Source organism: Empidonax traillii, unplaced genomic scaffold, assembly GCF_003031625.1.
Source record: "Empidonax traillii isolate 1590-97213 ecotype Southwest subspecies unplaced genomic scaffold, ASM303162v1 scaffold46:size3806547, whole genome shotgun sequence".
NCBI classification, from domain to species: domain Eukaryota; kingdom Metazoa; phylum Chordata; class Aves; order Passeriformes; family Tyrannidae; genus Empidonax; species Empidonax traillii.
In genome coordinates, this window is record NW_020955239.1 from 648,314 (window position 1) to 674,873 (window position 26,560).

Below are 26,560 nucleotides of genomic sequence, written 5' to 3' on the forward strand. Positions count from 1 at the left end.
CCCCCCAAGACTTTTATATCAGGAATAAATATATATTTTCTTCAAAAATGCATTAGCACTTCTTTCTGGGTTATGTCTCAACGAATGGCACAGAAGAAATTTTGAAAGCAAATCTGTGGTGAAATTCAAGGCAGGAATGCAGCAGAACAGAGTTTCCATGGTATGAAGACTGCAAAGTAATTGGTAACTGATCCAAAACCTTGGAACGAGCAATTTGTGGCAATTTCTATGTAATGTTATCGATAGCATGTAGGAAACAAACACATACATGCACACATGCCTTTGAGAAAAAAATACCCAACCTCTTGGTACACACTGACACTGCAAGCTATATGCGTAAGAGTTTAATAAAATGTTTGGGGCCCATGCTAACTTTGATTTGTAGAGCTTTGAGTCATGCAGCCCATGCTAATGTTACTCTATGCTGCCATGAATACACAGAATAATTTTTAAGACCAGCTCGCTGTGTTACACTCATAACTCTCATTTTATTTCAATTTAAATTGTGTGTTTAATCTCTTTTGAAGGTTTCAAAGATCCTATCCAGCTCTTTTTTTGGGCACAGGATCTCATTAAAGGATGCACTGTAAATTCCATTCCACTGTGTTCCTCCCTTTTCCACACTTTTCTTTCTGCCTGTCCCTTTATCTGCCTTTTCTGGTCTCTCTTTACTAATTTTCAGTCATTCCTTTAGCCTGCCACCTGTTCTCTGCTTTCACGTATATACTTTGTAATACTCTCCAACATAGATCTTTTCCCTGCTGTTCCTATTTAACTCTCCTGGCACCATCAGTGTTCCATGCCACCACAACACCACAGGATTGTAATTTGTGTGTTTACCTTTGCCTTCCACTTACTAGGATAAAATCTCTCTGTCTCACACCTTCACCTTTCGTTAACTCTGATTTCCTATCCTCTTCAATTCCCGCTACTCCAGAAAAGGCAGGAGGAGGAATGAAGCGCTTGCGGAGGCAGTGCTGGCTGTCACAGATTGATTGACAATGAGCACGGTGCCTCCAAGCGCTGAGATGCTGCAGTTTGTAGAGTGAAGTGAGACCTTGGTGCCCGGTACGCCCTCCTTGATTGAACAGACATTTTGAGTGTGGCTGCCGATCACTGTTAGCCCAGTGACTCCCTGCATTCTCCTCACTTTCTTCTCCCAAGCTGTCAGACTGGCAAGACTCAGGAGAAATCACAGGTTTCTTAATTGCATTTGTGCCTGCACAGAAAGAAAACTTAAATACAGGCTGGTCAGATCTGTAGAGATGATGGAGAATATTTTGCTCCATTCTGCACTAGTGTGGGCTCTTTGATTTGTGCCTGGCAGCTTCCTTATTCCTGAGGAGAGAAAGATAAACTGTGGCTTTGTATGGATGGGGAATACGACAAAGCAAAAGGAGAGAAAAGGAAATTCATTATATTTATCTGTGCAAACATTTTCATGTACAATTCATGCATTGGGCCCACTCCACCAGCAAATCTATCCTGGATGGCTCTATCTTGAATTTATAGAAAAAGCTTGTTCCTATATATACACAGTCAGATTGGAGCCTTTTATTGGTGCTGATCAGTCTGTCCAGACTCTTCTGACTGCTCCTTGCTCAGAGTCAAGGCATCATGGACTGTTTTGAATGGCTATTTAAGTTGTGAGTGGGCTTTGGTAACCAGGCAGTCCAGAGGGAACGTGCAGCAGCCACAGGCAGTCTGGACTGTGAATCTGACTCAAAAGTGGTCACATTTTTCTTTGACTCCACAGGATAGACTCACCTTTAAGAGGTCATTTTCTAGTCAAACCAAAGACAAAAGTTGACTAAATCAAGATGGTCCAGTGACTCTTGGGAATCCTAGTGCCGTTAGGGATCGGAGAGAAAGCAGAAGCCACAGACAGTCCTTCCCCCAGGTTATGGGTGGCTCTATGGGCAGCCTTAGTTTATTTGGCTCAGTGGCTCACAATTACTGAAATAACAAGTTGCTTTCTTCTTTTTTATCGCAAAGTCTCACGGGAAGCTTGATTTGCATACAGTGACTCAGAAAGCTGCCTGCTAAGCTGCACGTACTGTATGTCTGTCTGGAACAAGTCAGAGTAATTTGTCCTCTTGTTTACAGCAGCCTATTTATAACAGTATGGAGATGACCCAAGGATACACCAAATCCACCCTCCAAATACCCAGAAAGGGGCTTTTCACACTCATCACAAAGCCACTAGAATACTATAGCTCCCTCAACTCCTCCTTCCAAATGAAGATGATCTCCAAGGGCAACAGGGAGCAGAGTGGATTAGAGCAGGTTTTGATGAAATACATCAGTAAGAATATTTGTTGTATCATGATCAGAGTAAGAATCCACCTGTCCCAAGATGATACAAAGCCCAAAGGATGGAGGACTAGTGTCCTTGAATACCTAAGGATTATGATATCCACTATTACTATTTTCCCCAGAAATAAGTTCTTTGCAAAGGGTAATGTCCTGAGTGATGCAGACGGTTGATCTGTGGCTTTCAGGAATTTTGTTTAAAAGCTTCCAATGCTCAAAACTCCTAGAATGGAATCTATACAACTGCAACCTTTCTCAATCAGATAATTTCATCTCCTAATAATAACTGTTTCAGAAAGCACCATATGTCATGTATGTAGAACCAACAGACCTGTAATGAATCATATATGTATATTCTAAATTAATTTTCCACAGGAGTAATTTTAGGTGTCCTATATTAGCATCTCCTGCTGGTTAAGGTTTCCCCCGAAGAATTAGATTAACAGTTCTCCAACCTGTGCACCTTCAAACAACTGCTTCTTCCCAGACAAGGAAACAGGTTTTTCCTCTCTGTTAAGAGTTATAATATTCTTCACAAGAACTTGAAAAGCCTAAGGGGGCAATTTTTATCCAAAATTTTGTCTCATGTACAATTTCTATTTTGCATTAGAAGAAGGTCAGTGTCACTGCTCTGGAGAACAGTGTGGGTTTCTTAATAAGGCATGTCATGCTTATTTTTGACCTTGTTACTAGACTGAAATTAGTGACTATATGAATACATATCACATATTTAATATACAAATATAAACATATATGTCTGCACACACACCATCAGTTATACATATTCATGCACAGTTATGTGCAAACAACTATTTAATTTTATTTTTACATATATATATTTACAAGCATGTTTGTATATATACTTAAACAAACACTCACATATGTAACTTGTAAGCATTTTACAGTCATGGAGCACTTCCTAATCTTTCTGATGTCTCTTTCATGATATCTAAAGTATTTGGCTGAACAGCAGTTTTGATTCCTGGAGCAATGACAAATACAAGGTGTGAATTTTGCAATTCATGATGGAAAGAAACAGAAGAATTCTGTATGAAGCAATACAACCCCTTTGATTTCCAAGGACGATATGCAGAACGGGGTTAAAGGTGGCTTGTAAGGTCTTGAGAGATCAGCAATGCTACTTACACAAACACTATGTACAGAAAAGCCATATATGTAATTTTTCAATAATTCTGACGTATGTTTGCAGCGTTCCCTATCTCTAAGGCTGGTCATGAAGGATTGGTAGGGTTGACTGTAAAACTGATGCAGAATGGAAAAATTTACCCCCTTTTTATTTTTGGTACCCAAGTCTCAATCTGTTCTAGTCATGTTTTTGTTCAGTTGCGTGAGCCAAACAGTCTTGATACATGGTATATATACCTTTGGCAATATACAAAGGATTCATTTTTTGCCATTTGTTATTTATACTATGCATCTGGTCATCTAAGTCATATGCTTCCCATTTTTCACTGAATGACAAACTTTTCAAGCAGGAGGACAGATTACAAGTGATGCAGAAGTGCTCATAACCACAAAAATCTTCACCTGAACATTTTGAAAATGTTCATTAGGAGAGAAATATAGCAGAATAAAGCAGAATCTGGACAAGTATGTGCAGATGTCATTCTGTAGTGTTTTGTCAGGTCTAAGATTAAAGACTCAAAATACAAATAGGTGAAACAAGGAACTCAGTATTTTTGCAAATGGTTTTACTTTACAAAGAATTGCATGTCGTGAGTTAGAGACTGGGATTAAGGTTTTATGACATTAATTTGGGAAGATTTACTAACTTATGAGAGATTTTACTTCCCAGGAAAGTGATTCTCCCAAAATTTAAAGATGTTATGCCAGGTGTCAAACATTCTCTAGCTATATCACAGCAGTAAGAACAGAAATCTTCCCACTATTTTCTCAGTTTAATTTGTGGCTGCATTTTGTTGTTTCCTGGCAATCTCACTTCAGGTCCTTGAGCCTTCTCCATCCAGAAGGAGTGGGAAAGAAGGGGAGGTAACAAATATGATTATTGGTTGAGAGCAATACAAAGCTCTGTCTTCCCAGAGAAAAGATGTCTTCAGTAGTATGTGACAGTAGTGGAAGGTAGCAGGGAAATACATCTTGGAGTGCAGCAAGTTTAAATGATTGTTCCTTAGCCTTGGGCAGCTTTTGGGCCCACTTGTGCTATGCTCCCTCAGTGTAACAAGAACAGAGCTGGCAAAGAGTTGCTTTCCCATGATGCAAAAGAACAGCTCATGCCATAAAAACATCACCTGGAGTGGGCATGTGAGCAGTGGGCAGTGGGGGCTTGCTCCTGTTGCTTTGGACAGAGGAGTTAGAAAGGGTTCTGCTTGGGGGAACACCACCAAAACCATCATAAATGTGAACCTGTCTCTTTATAGTTATGTAGAGTGATCGAACAATTTTCTTGTGCCCATTAACGTATTGACAGGCATTCTGAACACTGTGGCTATCTTAGACGCTGTGGCTTGGAAGGGAAACAGTGGAGAAAAACGTGGAAGATAAACTCCAAGCTGTCAACAGTGATTTCTTCTGATTATGAGCAGTGTGGAGACAATATACTACTGACATCAACAGAAGTTTGCCTGTACCTCAGTATACTTTAGATAGTTGTGTGTTTAATGCATTCTGAGTCACAAAACTAACTTCCCTTGCACAATCCTTTGAAAACTACACCTGAGACTGTGAGGAGAGCTGGACATCTTTTCTTTTATGATGGAAGAGCATTTTGCACAACCAACTCTACGTTCCGCTGCTCTCAAGTTACGTTTCACTCCATAGATCCGCATTCCCAACATTTCATTTCTAGATACTTATGCAAATCATACATGTAGCATGACCTCATTGCAAGACCTTCAGAATATTTTGTCTCACAAAATCCTTTTAGATTCCTGAAGTGCTAGTATTCTTATCTTACAGGCTAGAAACTAAGGCTTAGAGATGATGTTATTTGCCAGGGTCGCAGAAGAAAACGATACGCAAAAATCTGAAAATCAGACTTTGGAATTCCAAGTCAGTGATGTAACTATTGGAATGGTCACACTGTCCACTTTGGGATTTAAGACCCTGCAGACCTTTTTCCTCCTGCCCTCCCACATAATTAAATTGGACCTTGAAGCTTTGTAATTCCTCATTAGGTTTTGTCCTATGATTTTACTTAACAAATATTTTGTTTTGAATACCTTTATTCCCCTCCCAGTCACAACCACTATGCCTGTTCCACCTTTGCTTTTCCTTCTGCATCCATTTGGTAGCAAATGAGATCAGTAGAAGCTGCTGTGCTAGAACTCCCATGAGTCAGAAAAACCCCACTAAGGATTTTTAAACTTCTGACCCTATCTTCTCCCTCTGCTTCATTGAATTGCTTAAAAATTCATGCACTATGCAAGGTTTGAGTCTAGTTTCTCCATAAGCAGCATAGACTATATTTTGTTATGGCAACATTTTCTTGCACTGTTAAGGGGAGATGCACACTTCTTCCTATTGCATTGTGCACTTCTGATTTCCTGAATGCTCGGAGAGCACTGGATATTTATTGAGTCTTTCATTAACCTGAACTCCTTGTCTACATCAAGATTCAGTTTCACAGACCAGTTCAGAGCATGGCTGTTCCCCAGTCCTGTACCTCCTTTCCTCTTTTCCTTGACATTCAGTCTTCAAGAGGTCTTACTGGTTGTGTTCTCTCCTCAACTCTACTGCCTTGTGCTTGGTGGCAGAACTATCACATGCAGCTGAGATCATGCTGACCCCGTAAGTGAGCAATCTTGTATGCCAGCAGCAACAGTAGACTGAGTCAGGTGTCGTAAAAAGTGAAGTGTGTCTGGCAGCTACAAACCTCATTACATCCCAAGCAAAGGCCTTACACAAAATGATGCTCCCCTGGTGCAAGAACCTAGCCTTCCCATATTTCTTTACAACTTCAAGTACAATCCTAGAGCCAAATTGATAGCATGCAAGAAGTAGGCTGAAGGCTCTTTTCCTGATGGAGACAAATTGCGAATGCTAGCTACTTTCAATACCATGCTCACTGTGCTTTGGCATTTGGAGAGATCCTTAAGCATGGATTTCTTGGTTTCTATTGTTTGTATGTTCTGCCCCAATGCTATTTCAGTGTACATTTTAATGAGTGAATTTATTATATAGCTCACTGCACAAAAATTTCAGTTACATTATTAAAAACTCCCTAGTACTGATTTTTGGATCAGATATTTACTGCATGTATTTTGAATCCACCGTTGGCTATTGAGCAGTTTTTCTCAAATTTTTTTTTTTTTTTTGTTCTTGGTCCTGTCTGGGAATAAAGACTAATATGGGTCTGCCTTCAGTACTGCTGCCTTTTTTTTTCCCTACCCTGTATTCCAGACTAAAGCACAGACCTCTCTTAAACCCAGAGAGACAAGATAAGCCTTTGCTGCCTGGCAGCATTTCAGAGACATTAAGTGTAAGAGAGAAGGTAAGTAATTCACCATGCCTCCCCATTTCTGTAATGGGGGAAGACATCTTGATACATTTACAATACTCCTCTGGGGATATTTCATCAGTTATACCTAACTCTAATGGACAAGAATTGATTTGAACTTTCTACTTAGCACAGAGCTGTAAACACCTTCACTCCAGGTTGCAGCAATGAACTGGTGTTGTTTTGTAAAATTGAGAGAAATTTGGAAAACTTCTGTGTTGATCTATCAAGTAACCTAGTAGCTGAATGATCCAGGGGTTACTAGCTTGTCTTCTCAGTTTTAATAACAGAGAGAGCAGTTGTTAACCTTGATGATAAAATTTTTCATTCTAACGTCTCTCTTGCGTTTTTGTCAGGGTATTGACATTTGAGCTATTTAATTTACTTTCCGTTGAGATTTTTCAAATCAGGATGCACTCTGAGAAGGTATTTTTATTGTTCTATTTGATGTCAGGTGCTTATTTTTGTAGTTTTCAGAGCAAAAAGTCTAGAGGACTCTTTGTCCTGCTGTAGTGCTATCTGGTAATGTTTAAAATCTATCAAAACATAGCATCCAAGGCTCTTGGGGTATTCCCCCCACCATCAAGTTTTCTATTGGTTGGTACCTTAGGCAGTTTTATTCCTGGGCATGAAAGCAAAATTCCATCATTTTAAAAAATTTGGCAAATACAGTATTATATCTTTGCCAAGGTTTGCAAAGTGAAAATACAGAGTTCTTTGTAGCTCTGCTAGGGAGCAACTAAGCAGCTACTGTTATCACATGCTGTATTTTTTAATGCCTGTTGTGTTAGAGATTATCTAGAAAGGGTGAAACTGGGGCAAATGATCACATCAGTTATCCATATTTTAAGATCCCTATTTTCAACATACTGGTCATCATGGTGAGCTACGAAAGCACTTTTGTAAGGCATTAACAATTCTTTACGGATAATACCAATAGTCAGAGAAAACAGATAAGCAAAGGCGATACGTTTTATACTAATTCTAAAGTTAAAAATCAGGCAAACATAAGCAAGAAAAGCCAAAACGACGACCATCTCAGCTCAACCTTTTGTTCCTCTGAACTAAAGACGTTATTCCACACAATTGTGTTTATGTGCTGTTTCCTTGTATTGAAGACAGAGAGAATTGCCTTTTTTTTGGTGGACCATCATCAGGAACTGCTGCTGAAACAAGACAATAGCCTTGAAAGCTTTGCCATGGGGCCACAGAATTGCCTCTAACACAGGCAGGGCAGAAGATGTCAGCCGCCACCACCCTCCGACATTGAACAGGATCACAACCTATTTCCAGCCGGTATGAACACTGAGAGCCCAATCCTCACAGGCCCTTCTTATTTTGGTAGTCTCACCAACACTGGTGGTATTGGCCTTTTGTTACCAATTTTTCTAGTTGCTAGCAAGAGATGACTTGAACATATATCGAAACAAAATGGCAGAAGGCAAGACTGCCACGAGGCTACTGTAACTTTGATACTGTGAATGGTGGGGATAAATAATGAAAACCAGCCTATGTACCTTCAGAAAGCTGAGAACCACAGTATTGGATACACAGCTTCTGTATCTCTGGCATTTTAAGAGAGAAAACCTGCTAATTTCCTGCTGGTCCCATGTTAGAGCAGAATTTTTGGCATCCATCCAGCACCAAATTTAAGGACTTAGTAGCAAAAACTAGGTCTAAAGTTTAAAACCTAAATTTCGCTCTTTGCTTTCTACTGGTCCTACAAACGTGGCAATAGGGAAACTGGACTACTGCTATTAACAGGCTGTGTTCTTGTCTGCAGTTTGTAAACATCTGATTAAAATGTGTATTTTCATATTATAAGGGTCAGGTGAACCACATTTAATGCCAATATGTTTCTGCTTATTGCTTTGGTGCTTTTATTCTCTGATTTTTTTTTTAATAGTTCAGTTTAACTTGATTTTATAACAAGAGACACAGCTGTATTTTAAATGTTTTATAAAGAGTTGCTCTAAGATACACATTTCTTGACCCAGTACCTCAATTTAGCATCCTTCTTGAGACAAATCTGCAATTTGGGAATGGCAGAAGATGAAGAGAGAGAGGTGCTAGCACAAAGGATTTCATCTTAATGCTTCGCATTCCAACACATTTCAGGGAGAAACTGCTAAAAGGAACTGGCTCTTCTAATACACCCCTTATCGTGAAACCACAAAGACAGACTGGAATGAATTTTTAACTTCTGTAGTGATAACATTTGCCCCATCTCTTCTATCCTCATGGATATCCTGGGAAATGGATCCTGGATGCAATACAGAACGCTAGCTGCCAATTACTGCTTCACAGACCAGCATCTAGCTGGTAGTGGGAAGCAGCAGAACCTCCTGGCATTCAGTACTTTAGAAGGTGCCCATCCGCAGAGATGACACCTGGGACCAGAGGGATGGCTTGTTTGCTCAGGAGGCATTAGGCACTGAAGCACTCAGGCATGGACGGATTCTTCCATTCGAGTGGAAAGAGCCTACGAGAAATTGTTTATGGTTTTAACCACAGTGGTAAACAATTTACAAGCTTCCAAAACAAGGTTTGCTAAATTAACTCGAAAGATGACCACTTGGTCTTTCAAAGCAACTGAGCAATCTTTGAATCTCCTTGTTTCTCCAACTAATTTTAAGAACAGATTGCATTTTTTGGTTTGGTTGTTTTGTTTTTTTTTTACTTTTGGCTAGGAGCACCTACACCTTCTCAGTTCCCTGAATGCTCTAGGATTCACGTGAAGCATAATCCTAGATGATATGTCACTACACCCTCTCTGTGGAAGGTGTCTAAAAAGGATCTTAATCAGCTGAAAATCATAATGATCTCCTCCAATATAAACAATGATGACAAACAAAAAGATATTCTTTACAATGCCTCAGTATTCCTATCCTTATGTCTTTCCTCTTTTCTTTGATACTGTCTATTCCCCCTCAAACTGGAAGTTAAGGACAGACACTCTTATTTCTACGGGTTTGCTCTTTGCTTTTCCAACCACTGTTGCATCCTTTTTTCTTTAACTCTTTTCTGGGATTTAGAAACCTTTCTTATGGATCTGCTTGGCCTGGACTTGTGCTTAGTGAAAAGTATTTTTTTCACTTGAACAACTTACAACTTTGCTCATTTGGGCACATTCACCTTCCTGCATCTTACACTTCACCATACCATGTCTCTGATACGGTAAGAAGTCTTTGTGAACCTTTCAGTTTTGAATTTTACAGTCTGCCTTGAATTTTCTTTCTTTTCTTCCTTTCTTTTCTTTAAATCAAAACAAAATATGTTACCATTATGTATCTGTTCTGCTATTCAGCAGCATCAGAAGTGTTTCTGAAGGAATTCTCAAACACTGCAGTGTGGCCTGGGCCAAAGAGAAGTTCTTTAAAGGCATATTATAAATGAAAACACTCTCCATAATAAATGCTATTTGCACAACTGCTTGACTTCTTCCTTCTAGCCATTCACTAATGAAAATAATATTTCTAATTTACCTAAATAAATAAATAAATTGTAACGTCTGGCAATATTCTCATTCCTACCAAATAATTTTAAAAGAATGTATTAAAATGCAGTGTGATGGATTTATTTTCATGAAAACAGGGAGGAAGACAATGAATCTGGTAAGACAAGATGCCAAGATCTTTATACACAACATTCTTGAAAATCTATCTCTTCCCATTCTATTTAAGAAAAAAATTTTGCATTGAAGCGGCTTAATCCAAGGTACTATAAACTTAGGAATTCAAACTAGATGACCATTTTTTCAAATAATTCTTAGATACAAACCCATCTTACATATGGTTCCTAGTCATGGACTCCAATATTATATTGCTAAAGGAAGGTATAATTTTTATCGCTTACCCTCTCCAAAACTTTCCCCAAGTGGCAGCCCACACATCTGATCTTGATATTTTTCACTTGTGATTCTGGATAAATGCAACAATTGTCTGGGAGATACTGCAAGGTCCCTTTACACAGGGTGAATTGGGTAAAGACTCAAAATAAGTGGTGCCAATCCTTTATCCATCTGGTTTATGACTGTTCCAGATGGAAGGAGGCTATTAGAACACCACTCTTAACTCACAGCAAAGGCGGAATATAGTCTCCAAATTAATGATTTGCCATATGAGCGACCTAAGCTTCGTCAGAAGGCCAAGAAAGTATTTGGCCCACTCGAAAATTTTCATATCCGTCTCGAAATGGAAAGGACCAGATTAACACTTCCTGAAGTTTAGCAGCAAAAGGAGCTAGGACAGCTTGACAATGCCTGGCAAAAGCAAGACGGAAGTCAGCCCTTCAACTCTTACGCCAGCTAAAAACACAGGTCTTCAGCCCACAATATATTTTAGGACAGACATGCTCTCCTGTGGCAGAGCTTTCCAATCCAGTCATGCAGGTGCAGCCTCTGACATCCAGCTTTGCTTAAAATGAGAAAAGCTACCAAAATGAATTACTTTCATTTTTGTTCCATTGTTATGTTATGCAACTAGTGCGGACAACTGATGCAATCATGAAGCAAAGGAGGCAGTACCTGGGGGGTGACCAGGGGGCACCCGAGCTGCTGGGGCAGCTGAGTGGCAGGGCAGGGCTCAGCACACAAAGGGCCGGATGAACAGGAGGAACCCAAAGCTTCGAGTGACACCTAAAGGCAGCTGGGATAATAGGGACCTTTAAAGAGGTCTTTGAAAGTGGAATGTGGAGCAGGGATAGCAGGGGTACAGGAAAGGCATTGCTGAGGATTTTTCTGTTCGTTAAGTGAAGTAAAATACAGCCCTCGCTCATTATGGAGGCAGGCAGCCTCGCCTGGCTGATACATCTCATCAGCCTATTAATAAAGCTCTGCTCGAATCTAGTTTCACAAGGCAACCCATCAGAGTCTGTGCTTCCAACGCGTGGTACAGACGCAGGGCTATGGAAAATCTCACCCTCCAGAGAGACCTGAGTGAGGCAGTCTTTTTCATTAATACCAAGTCTGCACAATGAATCAACAACAGATTCAATAAGGCCAGGAAGAGCAAAAATAGAGCTTCTGACCAAATAAAAGATGTAATGAGATCAGAGTGAATTTAATGGGAACCTCTATTCCACTGAATAGGCAAGGTCCCAGACATCCTCTTTCCTGGGTCTCAGGAGCTAAGCCAATAGACTTCAAGTTGCATCATTAAGTTCAAAATCAGACGAACTGTAATTGAAATAAAAGTCTTATTTTTGGCTTGTTGATCAAAATGGAGCTCAGATGTGCCTGAAGGCATGATTTTCATCAGGACCTCAATGCAATCCTTGATTTCCCAAGCACTGCACCTGCAATGAATCATGGGCTCAACTAGTAGCATATTAATACCCAGTTACCTGGTGTGCAGGTGGAAATAGAAAATGCAATATTTAAATGCTTTAAAAGCACCTGCCATTTATAATGAACACAATTCTTTCCAGGCACAAAATTGCATCTTAACACACATATGCCATTACTGAAAATCATGCCCGATGATTTTGAAATAGTATATTCACATTTGTGCCTACATCCTGATAGCCTTTCATTTCCCCTCCCTCCAATAATTAGTCTAAAAGACCTTCTTCCTGACCAAGGAAGTTAGTCGAGTCTCCATATCCTGACCATAGCAGATCCCTTAACCTTGTGGGAGAGTATCACAAAGCTCACATCAGGTGAAAGCCAAGCAGTGATCCTACACTGTAACTTGTAGTCAAAGACCACTAGTTAAAAACAGCATGTGGTCCCGCCTTCAATATGTAATACAGCAGGTGATGGAGAACTGAGAGAAATGAAAAATCTTGTTCTCATGGGTGAATGGACAGCCTGTCATCTGTCCAATTTTCCCCACACATGAGTAGGTAATAAATACAAATTAGCATCCATTGTCCTAACGTCTTGAAGCTTGGCCTCTAACCTGGTGTCACACACAGATTCAGCAAGTCCCGTGGGATACTCTGGTACCTAAGCAGAAGAGAAGATAATATGGGAGTTTGGTGGTCTGGGGCAGGCAAATGAAAGAAATAAATGGCTTCTACGTTTCGCTTGTTTCCTGCAGAAGAAAGCATCTGCATCAAAATGAGTTTAAACATAAGGGAATACATTCTCAATGTGTTACACAGGGATTTAGCCACATGACTCCCATTGATGTTTATGGGAAATGAGTGGCTAAATCCCCATGTAATAGGTTGAAATTTTAGCCCAAGGAGACTGACTGTGGAGGAACTCATCAAGGTCTCTGCCTACAAAAATTGTGAGCACATCAACCATCCTCAAATACCATCTCTCTTTATTGGTATAGAATCAAGGTGGACCCCTTGAAAGGGACCAGTGAAATTAACTCTTTTTTAAAAGGTTGCTGAAAAACCTATAAAACTGCTCTGCTAGCAAGTGCACAAACATGATCTGTGGGTGCAAGGGCATGTCAGAGGATGATAATTTTGTGTTGATCATGACACTATTTACAAGCTAATGCTCTCCTGGAAGACAGGATTATTGAATGACTTCATGATTCAGACTTCAGCAACAAAAGGTATCTAGCAGCATGGACATCCTGCTATAAAATACATCAAGAAGAGCTTCTAATCACAGTTAGTCTCAGTAGGTTGCAAGAAAAGAAGGAAGATGCTAAATCCCTTGGCTTTTCTCCTGCCTTAAGGAGGATGGAGATAAGTGTCAGATTAAAGTGAGAGAATCTCTTCTGTTTTCCAATTACACAGATACAGGCCTACCACAAGCCAGAAAGTTTTCAGTAGCCAAAATTCACAACCAAATCGGCAATATGAATATCAGATTAGGAGTTTAACCAGGAAATACAGGTCTAATTCTTTCCTCAACCACATGACAGTTACTGCTCAGGGTAAATTAGCAAAGGACTAGCCCATTTCTGCCTAAAACACATAGTCTGGGCAAGAGTGTTGCTGTGAGACCTGCATACTTTCTGCAGCAGCAATGACAATTGGATTCTGCAGACATTTCCTCTCACTCACCAGGGTGTTATGGAGCTAGTATGGACAAAAATGAAGTGTCTTAACATAGCAGATCATTAGATTATATTCCATCATCCAAGTTCAGGTTTAAAGGGAATCTCGTTCAAGTACAGTTATTATAGGAAGCAGGTTCTTCACAGATGTGCAGCCAGCAAAGTGATTATTGCATGTCTGTAGTTTTTTTGAATATAGCCGCTGAAGAAAACCCTTCCTGCACAGATTTCATGGTTATTTCATAGACTTGAGAAAACTCTGAAGGTTGTGATTACAGCAAAAGATTATTTTTACAATTATAAACCATCACTCAGCGGCATTTGATGAAGTTTGAGCAATGCATACCTATTCCTCTTTGGCCATCACACTACAATTTGAAAAGATAAACCGCAATTCTCTGTGTGTTTAAACTCTGAAATAGTGTATATGAGAAAATTAATCTGGCAGCCTCTTCTGAAATCACAGGCTTCTGAGATGAGCAAATGGGTACAGTTTTCTTTTAACTGTTTTTTGAACCCCATGTGTTGAGAGAAAACAACAGAATGGAAATTGCTCATCAAAATGTTAACTTGTGGCACGGCAGAGCCCCAAAGCAGGTGTGTGGCATGCCGTTCCCTTCGCTAACGTGCCTACCACATGGCACCCAGTTCTGCCACCTCCATCCCTTCCTTTTGGAATTCTTCCTCCTGCAAACACTGAAATGTGGCTTGACACTGAGTCTAGCACAGAAGAGATGTGACCTTTCAAGAAAGCAGGCAGTTTGGGAAAACCCTCATTTAGGATAATCCATCATGGAATAATCCCTTGGATTATCTGTAGCGACCACAGTTCTTCCAGCCCAGACATAACTGTTTCAGGTTATTTTGCTACTAGGAGCATATCTAGTCAGAAAAATAATATTATCTCACTAATTCAAGCTAACAGCTAGGATGCTGACCTATTACAAATAGTTGAATTTTTCAAATTAACAAACACTTGAACAGACAATACAAAATATAAATAAATAAAGGATAAAGCATCACAGAGCACACTTTGTTCATTTATTTTGACAACTCCTTAGGTTTTAAATTGTGGAAATACTTTAGAATGTACAAGTAAATGTACTGTGATGAACTTTCTAAAAATAATGAAGGCTTTACCATGTTTGAATGAATGTTTATCCCTGTAGCATATAGCTGGAACTGAAAGTTAATGGAGAAGTTACTGTACAAACGTGGCTGAGATTTTCAGAGAAAATATGGGAGGAGAAATGTTTTTTTTTTTTGACTTGTTCTTCATAGTGTTGAGTGTACTTGGACATCACAGACTGCAAGAAGCCAAAAGCTATTCTATGTCTCCTTTAGCCTTCTGCTAAACGTCAGTGAAGGATCACTCAGATTTCCCTAAAAATCTAATGAAAAACACAATATTGTTTCTCTGGTATCCACGCCCATTTGCCTTGCGTAGGGCCTTGCCAGACTTTCACAGGGATCTCAATCTGATATGCTAAATTTCAGATACCTGCTCACAACCAGGTTTTGGATAAAGAGATAGACTTGAAATAAAAATCCCCATGAGCCTAAACAAAATTTCACTTGCTCCAAAATTCCACATTTCTTAACATATTACTCAGAATTTTAGAAGACACATTTGAAATAGAAGCTTAAGAGTATAAAATGTTTATCTTCACAACCTTTTTCCCCTCTCTTAAAATGCAAGAAAATGTTGAATTTTTCTAAGGCATAAAGACAAATGTTGCACCATAAACTAAAGAGCAATGCTTTTCTTCCAGTTGCATTTTTGTCTTTTTCTCCCACAAAACACAGTGGAAGCATAGGATGCCTTATTAATGACATTTGAAAAGATGTTATTAAGCCTGTGCTACGTGAGTAGCTGTCTCAGGGCTTAATCTATCACTCTCTTCCTGGGAAAACCTTTCTAACTAAACCTTTCTAACCAAACTAACATTTCACTGGTTTTCTTATTGCATTGGTTCAGCGTGGCCTCTATATGCCAGAGATCACTCTGTCACTCTCTTCTGGAAGAGCAGAGGAGGTCCTAACATAATTCCAAGGGTCCCTGCATCCCCAACATGAATGCATCTTCTATTTGCTTCCAATTTTCACACAAGTGTTCCCCCATGGGTTTACATTTCCCTTTCCCAGCAAGAGAGAGAGAGAGTATCACCTGAATGGGGAACTTGAGAGGTTTCAGAACAGAGGAAATCTCCCTGCAAAAAGGTAATGGCACACAGGAAGTTTAAGAAAATCCTGATCATGCCAAATGAGTTATCAGGCTGCAGGGAAGTCTGTGGGCTACACTGGCCCGTCTTTGGAGGCCCTGGTATATTTGCTGAATTCACATTTTCTCTTAGAAAAGGCACTATGAACAACTACTGTTTCAGGTAGCAAAGAAGGGTTACCAAAGCACACATGCATGGCACTCTTTCCAAATCTTCAAGACGGAAAAAAAAAAAAAAAAGGACAAAAAATCCTCACAGATTCTGTCTCTAAAGAAATATGAACTCTCAACAATTTCAGCCGTTGGGTTCCAGCAGCTGCTGTTTATTCCTTTCCCCCACAGAGTGAAAGCTGAAGAACAAAAGGCTGAGGACAGAGTATTGCGAGTGAGCTGGCACAAGTCAAAGAATTGCACTCAACATAAATAGGCTAAGATGAAAGTTGGTAGGACACGCTATGCTGATAACACATTTATTTACCACAGTACAGGGCTGACTGAACAGCCAGGGGAAGCAGACATTGACTGGACTGGGCTGGTAGAGGGCCTGATCAAAATTTACTAGGAAAAGCATTCCTAGTAAAATATAACACAGCAGAAACCATTGTTATCATATTTATTACAGAGTTAGTGTAGTCTTCTACTCAGGTGTGACAGCATTCAGAGGTAAAAAAGAGGCAGCTCTTGCTATGTGGACAGCACTGTTGGACTTTTCAGGTTTGCCATTTTCCCTGTGACTGGAGAGGTCATTAACTCACAGACATAGTGTGATTTCAGCCATGGAATGGCAAAGGGAGAACCAAGTCATAGCTCTGCAAATACTCAATTGCTCCACTGGCGGCCTCAGCCTTTCCCTTCTTCTCAGGATGGAATTTATTATAATAGCTCTGAGCTCTAACTTCATTCTTAGTGGCTGAATTTGTGTCCAAATGTCTCTTTGCTGCCTGCTTAGACTAGGTGGGGGGGTATTGCCCTAGAGGATCATGCTGTTTGAGGACAATAAACAGCTCTAAAAATCCATTACTTTTCTTTGACCCCCACCTCCTCATTATCATTTTGCAGTAGTAAATACAAAGTGCAGATAAGCAGTGGAAACAGAAGATGTGAAATACCCATGACAAAATACAGAAGCATTGAAGTGATGCTTCCTCTGCTGTTACTTGGAGCAGAAGTTAGATGACATGGCAGAAATCATAAAACTGAAAAGCAAAAATATTTTCAGCAAAAAAAAAGTGATTTGATAATTTTTAAAGATTATTCATAACCTATATTGCACTAGAGAACCTAAGTCCCCAGGATATGTTGGGATACATGCTGTGTGGCTTTCAGGATGGGTACCATCTCATACTATCAGCTGAAATGCATTAAGCGCCATATGATGCCCTGTGGTCCAACAGCAGGGTATGCAGCACGGATCAACCCATCCCTAAATTTGGTGGGCATGATATTCCTGGAGCAAAGCTCACTCACATCCTTATCAAAACAAAGCTCAAGAGTCTTTTCTTCTCCATGACTGTTTTGAGAGAGAGATGTGTCCTTAGAGGAAAATGTTAAAGTATAATTCAGTATTTTCCTGAATTTTCCGGTGCTGCTCTTATTCAGGATTAAGTCCTACTTTCTTGTGTTGTACCAACAAGCAAACAACAAATCCAACCCCAGAGCATTTAGTCTAAATCCACTGGATTTTTATTGCAGTACTTCTTAAGTGGGAACAGACCTCAAATGCTACTTCTCCTTTTCTGAAGGCAGAAGACCATAGCACTTGAGCTCAGAAGCTTGACCATTAATTGTTTGTATTGCAGAGCCTATGACATACTTAAGTAGCTGAGCACAACAATAAACACAATAGCCAGTTCATTAAATCATTCTTTGTTAAGACTTTCCAAGGCTTTGGGCTTAAGCCTCTTAAAGTTGAAATCATTATGCTATTTTTTTTAAGCAAATGAGCAAACATAACTCACATAAAAAGGGGAAAGCACAACAGAGTCTTTGATGTATGCATCATCACTGTGATGTCTTACTGAGATTAAACTATATGTTTAACACCGCTAAGAGGTTTCAACAGCTCTTTCCAAGGAGAAGCTGAAATCAGGAAGGGCTATAAAGTGCTGCTGTTGCTGTCACCTCTCCTGCAACAGCTTTCCTTCGCCTGTCATATCATGAGAGAGGCTATCAATAAACTTTGTAGAGTGGTGTTTGTGGTCCCTCTTGTGTCTGCAAGATCCTGTCAAAACCTTGACTTGTTGACGCACCCTGACAGGCTCTGAGGATGACTGGAAATGACAAAAGGTGGAAGAAGGAACGGAGGTTTGCTGCCTTGGGCAAGTTTGTTCTTTTAACACCGTGTACTAATATTCCAGCTTAGAAAAATGGAGCTGAACTATTCACAGCCTTAAGGTATTAGGCAGGCATTTTACACAAGGCTATTTAGATATGGATAAAATACCTTAATAAAATGCTACTGTGATGAGTGGACCAAGTTGTGCTATTTTTTAAATAAAATCAAAAACCGCACTCTTTATTTTGCTACATAGCTCTGGCTGTCTACAGCTCATTTCTTCTCTCTGTGCCAACATTGCAGCCACACTGCAAAAGAACTCGGTTTCTCTTTCTCCATAAAACAATCCTGCACTTTTACTAACATCATACGCCATGGGCAGAATCTTTGCCTTTCCCTTCCTGTAAATACCTTTAGTATGTGAAATCTCACACTATTTGCATAAGAACATATTCTAAGGAAAGCAGAAGAGATATGCAGAGCTAAGCAAAGAATTAAAAGAAGAAATTACCATCTTTTCCCCCACTGTTGCTACTATCTGCCTTTTCTCTTCTCTCAGCTGTGTTGGTTATGATGTTTGTTGTTTACAGCCATGTTGCACTAAGAGCCAGTTTCTGATGGGTGCTGAGTGCCCCCTGGTTTTGATGTGCTGTGAAAGTTGTTAGGGCCTGGTTTCCTTTCCAGGGGTATTCCCTAGACTATAAGCAGTATAAGGCTGGGGAATGTTGCTTACAGGCTTGTGAAGGGACATGTTCCTCTTTGGAATAACAAATACAAACAATAACGGCTATGTTCAACATCCTGCTCTACCAGACCATTAAATCACTTTCTTGCAATTTTTACCACGTCTAACAATTGTTACCACTATGAATTTCAAGACAGAGCTTACCCTGATATGGAAGTTACAAAATCACGGCTTGGCCAAGGACTCCCTCTCTGGGAGGGAGGCACACCAGCCTCCAAGGTAGTGTTTCCTGAGAAGAGGAGGGTGAAAAAAAAAGTGGAGGGGGAGAAGGAGGCAAAGTCTGATTCTTTTTCCCAGTGTAAGGTACCTCAGCCTGACAGAGATATGTGCCCAGGACAGTTGTGGCCTCAGTTCTAAGACTAGGTTTTTTCTGTGCAGACACAAAGCACTTACAGCTTTAAAAAACATGTATAAATGAATTGAGAGTTAAAAACTACTAGAGAATACTCCATGGGATTATCTGTACCATCAAGACAGGAAAACTTTGCAGATGCTACTGTCTCTCTAGAGGAATAAATGCTTGCATTTTAATATTCTCAGCAGCTGGTTCCTGTTGAATGCCATCAGGATGATTCAGCCACCCACCAGGAACACCAGTAGCAAGTGCACACACAGAGAAATCTGCAAAACTTTCTGCTCTTGATGCCAATGTTGCTACTTTGGCAGAGTCTGCTCTGTATTAGCTATTCTTCATTACTACCAGTAGCAGGTTTAACTTCACCCCAGGATGGCGAAAGAAAAAGAACTAGTCCCTGGGGCTGCTCTAATCAATCCAATTGTCTGCCTCCTATCAGTAGTGCTTCCCACAATCCACATCATTAGCAGCTTACTCTGTGGTTACCTCATTCACTTTCAGCCTCACCACAAGTAACATATCTTCTGTGAGCTCTCTCTTCAAAATGATGGTTCAGGCAGTCTGATGTCCTTCCCCCTACAGTGGTCAACATCAGATGAAAGGAACATCACCTTATAACATGCTTGGTTTCTGCATGAGACTCAACTGCAATAGATTACTTCCTCACCCTAGCTGATGATCAATTTATGTCTAAAAATATGAGATCTGCTATCTCTCCCCATTAAAAAAAAAAAAAATTGTTCAACCTCAGTGACGTTCTGTCTGTGGTCTGTGGACCACTTCCAGGTGTTTTATGGAGGTGCATCTGTCTAGCAACAATAATGAGGCATTTACTTTTCCTCAAGTGGCAATGCTTCCTGACAGTTGTTGACTGGGTCAAATCACTCAAGGTTTTCTCTGATTCTACCGGGACAAATTTCTGCCTCTCTTTTGTCTGGCATTTCTTGGAAGTAAATTGTGATGCCAATCCACAGAACCCTACCTGGAGAGGCCAGAAGATAAAGAATACTGAACTAAACAGCACAGTCACTCCTTTAGGTTGTTGAATCCATTCTTATAGATTCTACAATAGAGAAAAAGTCTTTCAATTCTAATTTGTGTGATGATTGACAGCCAGAGAGTGAAAATAAACAGCTCAAATGCAAAATGGTGGGAACATAACAGAGCAGATGCCTTCATCTGTTCAATAATGCCCACTTAGGTCTTCCTCCTTAATACTCCTGCTATTTCATTCAGTTTAATATGAAAGATGCTACAGGTGGACTGCAATGTCATATCAACATCTACATCATTACAGAGCATCCTAATTTAACCATTATTCAATGTTTTGGGAAAAAAAAATAATCATGCCTTCAACGTGGAGATAAATGTTAGCACAGACCGAATCAGTGGTGTTGGCCTTCCTTCCAACAGCAACAACCCCAAATACCGGTGCCATACATATAGATAACTGCTTAAGTAATCTGTCAAACAAACGAAAGATATTTAGGTTTACTGCCTGTGTCATGTCATCCTCATGTGGAAAACAAGCCAAAATAGATAAGTCAGAACTTGTGCATTGGGTAAGTGACAGAAACAGTATGAACACAAGTGTTCGCATGTCAGATCCCTGATGTACCCGTACAGCTTGTGACATCTACTGCTGACTGCAATGATATTCATCTTGATTAGAAGTGATACTATCATATTCCTTACTTGCTTTGCAAAGAATATCTTCAAGAAGCTGTGTCATTTTCAGAATCCAGAGTGGTCCCTACCATGATCTCACCTTAAATCAATAAAGTTATGGAACCACCACTTGCTCTCTCTAATGAGTGAAACAGCTAAGTGCCATACAGAGTCAGCCAGGAGTCTGTAGAAATATGGAAAAGAGAGACAGGATGGTAGCAGAAAGTGAGTGAATAATCTTTTATACTGACTTGAAAAAAAAAACCGAAAATTTTAACCTCTTGCACAGTTTTCTGGTATTTCATCTCATGTGAGTGATGAGAATTAAAATTCACAGAAATTAAAATCACTGAAAAACGAGGATTCATTTTAATTAAACAATAGAAAACAGTGTCTTGTGCTTTTTTTCTGCCTTGAAAAAGAATAGGGATTAGGGGAAAGAGAACATTTTAATTTCTTTTACTTTTTTTTTTTCTTTTTTTTCCCAATCAATATTGAGGGTTTTTTGACCAGGTCTTCCGGTAAGCTACCTCAGCGGATGTGATGTGGCAATAAGGATCTATCACCAATTGTGGTTTCAGGGCTGAGAATGCACTGGATTGTCTTCTCTGATATTTTAGCCCCAAAGTATATTTTAAATAGCCTTAAAGAGAATGAAAATTCTTCTCATACCAGTGAGAGGGAGAAACGGCTTTAGAAAGGACTTTCATGTTTCCAACAGTTTTTACTTCTTTCTGCTTCTGAGTATTTTTTTCTTTGCTTGCACAAATGCAACAGGATAGCCTTGTTTGAAAGATTTTGGAATATGACACTTGGTAATCCATCAATCAGTGAGAACACCCAGATATGTGTTTCTAGTAAGTGGTGAGTGTCATGGTGTTAACTTCCACACACTTCATTCACACTGGAGACAAGTCAGCCATACAAAACCAGTCTGAAGGGATGGCTTCTTTTTTTTTTTTTCTTCATCTTCTTAAAAGTACATTATCTTCTTAAAAGCTAGTCTGAGTGATCCAGACTGGCCCTATTTCAGTGCTTGGCCTACAGTGGCAACTTAGAAATTATCACTTTTCTCACTCTATTTTCCCAGATTGGTTAGGACTACTCATGCATTTAGAAAAGCAAATCAATATCCCTCAGAAAAATATTTTTACTTCCTTGATAGAAACCAATCGGGCTTTTACCTTGGGCAGAGGATTTTATCAGGTTTTAAGAGGAGAACACTAATACCTTCAAAGCACAAAAAACTCATTACACTTACACTCACTGATCTTGTAGCATCAGTGATGAGCATTACCAGAGCTATTTCACAGGTAAAGGAAGACAGGAGAGGAATGATAGAATATTTGAAGTGAAGACACAAGAATTCTTCATACTGAACTGCATGAAATCCAAAGCTAAAGGTAACCTTGCCAAATGTGACTCACAATTTCCTAGCATTTCACAGGCCATGTCGACACCATCTTCTCAGCTGCTCCTCGGATAGGAAACCACTGGCTGGTTTTAGAGTTGTTTGGAGTAATTTGAAGCCAAGGGGTTAAGTGACCTGTTCCAGGCTGCACCATGAGTGGGCAGCAGGTAAGGAACATGCCCATATTGTGATGTCCCAGCCACCAGAGCAAAGAGAGGTGTTGCTCTGGAGAGGGCTAGAAGAGAAACAACTTGAGAAAACTAATAGTATGCTTACCCTAATAAAGTTTTACCCTATTCTTTGTTCCTTTATTGGCAGGAAAACAAAAAAAGAGAAAGAAAAAAGAAAAGCAAAGCTATGTGTGTCAGAAAACCTTTCTCTTGCCTAATTAGGCCTCCCTTTCGTTATGCCCTGAACATTGGAGTTTTAATCCTGAGGACAGAGAGGCCTTGGGCAGAAAATTTGGCCAGTCTTTTTCACAAAGTTTGAATATGTTCAGACCTTTCAAAACTGTACCAGCCTCTCACTAACCTTCAGATTAAGCAGTGCATTTTCAAAGCCATAATGAGCTAAGCCCGCTGGCCTCCTGTGAGATGGGAAAGTACCCGCTGCTTGAGAAGCTACAATCCAAAGTACCCAAGGTGAATTATTGCTACTTTTTGTTACATTCTTAACATACTCTGATATTTCCCCATTTGGTCTGACCGTATCGATCACTGCAGACTATATTTGTTTCTTTTTCCTGTTGTCAATAGCTTTACGATGATTTTTACACTATTCTCTGTGTCTATTCTCAAGACCTTTTCTCTTATATTCCCTCTTTATAACTGGGTCCTTGCTTTTACCCACATTTGTTTTATTTCTGCCTTAAATATTCAGGAAGAAAAAGAAACCCACTCTCTCTGCATAGTGTTTCTCTTCTCTATTCATCCACTTCTTCTACCACCAGTAATTCCTCACCTCTTACTTCAAAGTCCACTACTCACCTCCCCATCCACTCAAATTATATTCTGGGTGTCAAAATATCACCATCCATCAGCCAGACCAGGAAAGTTTACTAATACCAAGCACGGGGAGAAGATTTCTGACAGTAGAGGGCTCCTTAATACACCAGACAAAGGCACAGATGAAGTTAAGTCAAATTCAGACTCAAAAGAAGTGAACTAGATTTCAAAATCTTCAGAATAATTATCCTAAATATGTGGTCATTTCTGATGACTATATCCCAATTACTTAAAGACTTTAAGATTATCTTTCTGAAACATATGTTCTAGTTCAGCAGAAGAAAAGTGCTTTCAGAAATTCAGTAGGCTTTATCACATAAAGGAAACTGGTCAGCAGTGCCCTTGCTGCTTAACCATCTTCAGAGATGAAAAGGCAACAGTGTCCAATCTGTCTCGGACTCTGTTTGGCATTGCCCCTGTTGTTTCACCTGCTAGCAGATATTGGATAGTTTGAGACAATTCCTTCTATCTTCAGCTACAAGGCTATTTCTTCTTGTTTGCAGGTTTACCCCTTCCCAAGCCAGGGCTTCATAGCTCCTCTAAAAATGGTGACTGTGAGGATCTAAATGGATGTGTTTCCCTAGCACTCATCTGTACACTGAGCAACAGAGCAACTTTTACTTTTCAAGAGCCTTTTCTCATTTCATAGCTCCAGTCCCTGCCCCAGCTTCTGCTCAGGGCTTTTCCAGACTGCCTCCAAGAAGACTGACCTAGTTCTCCTTGGCTCACTAAGGTCCCCAGAAGCATCACTAAGAGCTCAAGATTAATGCGTTTTTCCTACTACATGTTCAAAGGACCATAACAGCCACAGAGCTGTTAGACCCAAGACACATGAAGTTATCAATGACTCAATTTACATTAAATTACCATTTGGATATTTATTTTCTTAATCATATCTATGAGAATATACAGTCATGTCTTAACTAAGTACAACTGACAGATATGGAACCAATCAGCATCGAATACATGGATTTTTCAAGGTCTGTTTAAATTCAGTCTAAACTGTGGGTTTATGGCATCACAAAAATTTACTGAAAAAACATGAGTTAATATTTGTCCAGCTCTTTCACATGAGAAGCACTGTTACTGTTGTCAAAAAGTCTACTGTGGGCTTAAGTAGCTGTGAGAATGCAAAACAGTTTAAAATTTGAATAGTTTTCGTAACTAATAGCAAGTAGGCAATATAACAGATGGCGACTTACATGAAAGATAAACCACATCTTAATAACAATAACTTACATTCAGAGGGGTAGTGTTTCTTAGTGCTTAGAGCATGGGACTGGGAAGCAGGATTCCCAAGTTATTCTCCTGGCTCTGCCACTGATTGACTGTGTACATTTAGAAAAGTCACTCAAACATTTCTGTGCCTCACTTTCCTCCTCTGCAAAACAGAGATAGTTCTTACAAATATCACCACAGCACTGAGGGAACAAGGCCCAAGTTGCTAGATTTTATAATAAGCATTTTGAGACAAATGAAGGTATAGAAGTGTTAGCTGTTGTCACTATTCAGTCACTGATCAAATTGCAAAGTGGTTACTTTGCTCAACACTGAGCTAATAAAGCCATCCGTGGAGTGGGAGGTGGCAGCTGCTTAACTATGCTCTATACCCTTATGGTGTGGATCAGGCCAGAAAGTGAATATTGGCTCATGCAACTGACACTTCAGAGGGAATTCAAGGAGGCCAAATACAATCACCTTCATTGAAATTTAGCCAGGGCATTATGCAATCTTTAACAGTGGTCTGAATCTCTATTTTTATATCTCTGATAAAAGGGAGCACCTACAGCTCTCCAGGTTTCTGTCATCATTAGTTGGCACATTACTTCATTTTGATCAGAAGTAAGATTGCTTCTCACTTGCTGCCTTTGCTTTGTGTAGCTCCACAGTTTCAGAAAGGTCCTCCAAAGCAAGCACCAGAACAGTTTTATGCTGTCTGACACGAGCATAATACAAAATGAATAGGCTGCAAATCAATGTTCCCCTTTGCTTTCTAATATATATCAACTTTTTTTTTTTTTTTTTGTATGAGGTATGGATTGAATTTTTAACCATACAAACAGTAGAGACTACTCAGAGAGGGTCCATTATTTTCCATGCTTGCCAGACAGAGATTTCCTCATGACTTTGGTGAGAATTTCATGAAAACAGAAGTTAAAGAATTGGACCAGGATGTTAAAAATTCTTAGAGGGAGGAAGATTCCTTGTAGGGTACACCCTGGTGCTTCAGCAATGTGCAGGCAATGGCACAAACTAAAGCTTGAAATGAACTTGCTGGCTTGTCTCATTAGTGGGGAAGGCTGCCTCAGATCAGCTCTGTTTAGCATTCTCCAGCTGTATAAGGTTATTGTGGCACTGATAATTTTCTGTGGCTTCTCAAGATTGTGGGGATATATTTCAACAAGCAGAAAAAAAGGCACTATGTATCTCTATATCTATCTATCTATATATAAAGAACAGTTGATCTCACTGAAGAAGACTCCAGCGTCTTCCTGCGAAGAGTTTTCACTGGTATTTCCTGATTCTCCAGCCAAAGAAATCATCACTAAATCCTTTTCTCTTGGAGGATAGAACAAAAGTTATTTCTCACACTGGCTTTATGGGATGTGTAGTAGAGATTAACAGGTCAAAGAGTTTTAGGTCTCCTATTCAGAGGACTGCCTAAAGAATATTCTATGTACAACTGCTCTCCAGATGGTCAAAACTGAAAAAGCCATCTGAGCAAAAATCAAGTTTTGGAAAGTGCCATGAGAAATTTTAACCAGAGGATGTGGATTCTGCTTGTGCTGGCTTCAGTGGAAACAGAATCACTCTAAATGCTAATTATTTTTTAAAAAAACCCTTAAGTTCATAAAAAGAAATGTCTGGAAATTCCATGTTGTTATTTTCAAAAGTGATGAGCTCAAATCACAAAACCTGGATCTGGATGCCTAACAGTGCCAGAAGTTCAGGAGAGTTTGGACCGACAAGGCTGGCTCAGGCAAGTGTTGAGTGTTTTCCCAGGATTTTTTGAAGGCCAATACAAGGGTTTCAAAGAGGAGAGAAGCATGTGCAACATGGCAGAGTTACAAAAAAACATCGCTTGGAATTTCCTGGGTTTTGTGAGATTAAAATTGTAAGTCTAAT

The 26,560-nt window shown here is 39.7% G+C and overlaps 1 protein-coding gene and 1 long non-coding RNA gene across 16 annotated transcripts in view; one reads left to right on the forward strand and one right to left on the reverse strand.

Moving 5' to 3' along the window:
- LOC114055082 overlaps positions 1-6,784 on the forward strand; it is a 9,536-nt gene extending 2,752 nt beyond the window's left edge. Inside the window, exon 3 of the long non-coding RNA XR_003570649.1 lies at positions 6,694-6,784. This is a non-coding gene — a long non-coding RNA (uncharacterized LOC114055082). The remainder of the gene's footprint in view (positions 1-6,693) is intronic.
- The window catches only part of ZBTB20 (zinc finger and BTB domain containing 20), a 502,030-nt gene that overhangs the window by 81,899 nt on the left and 393,571 nt on the right, over positions 1-26,560 (reverse strand). The window lies entirely within an intron of this gene.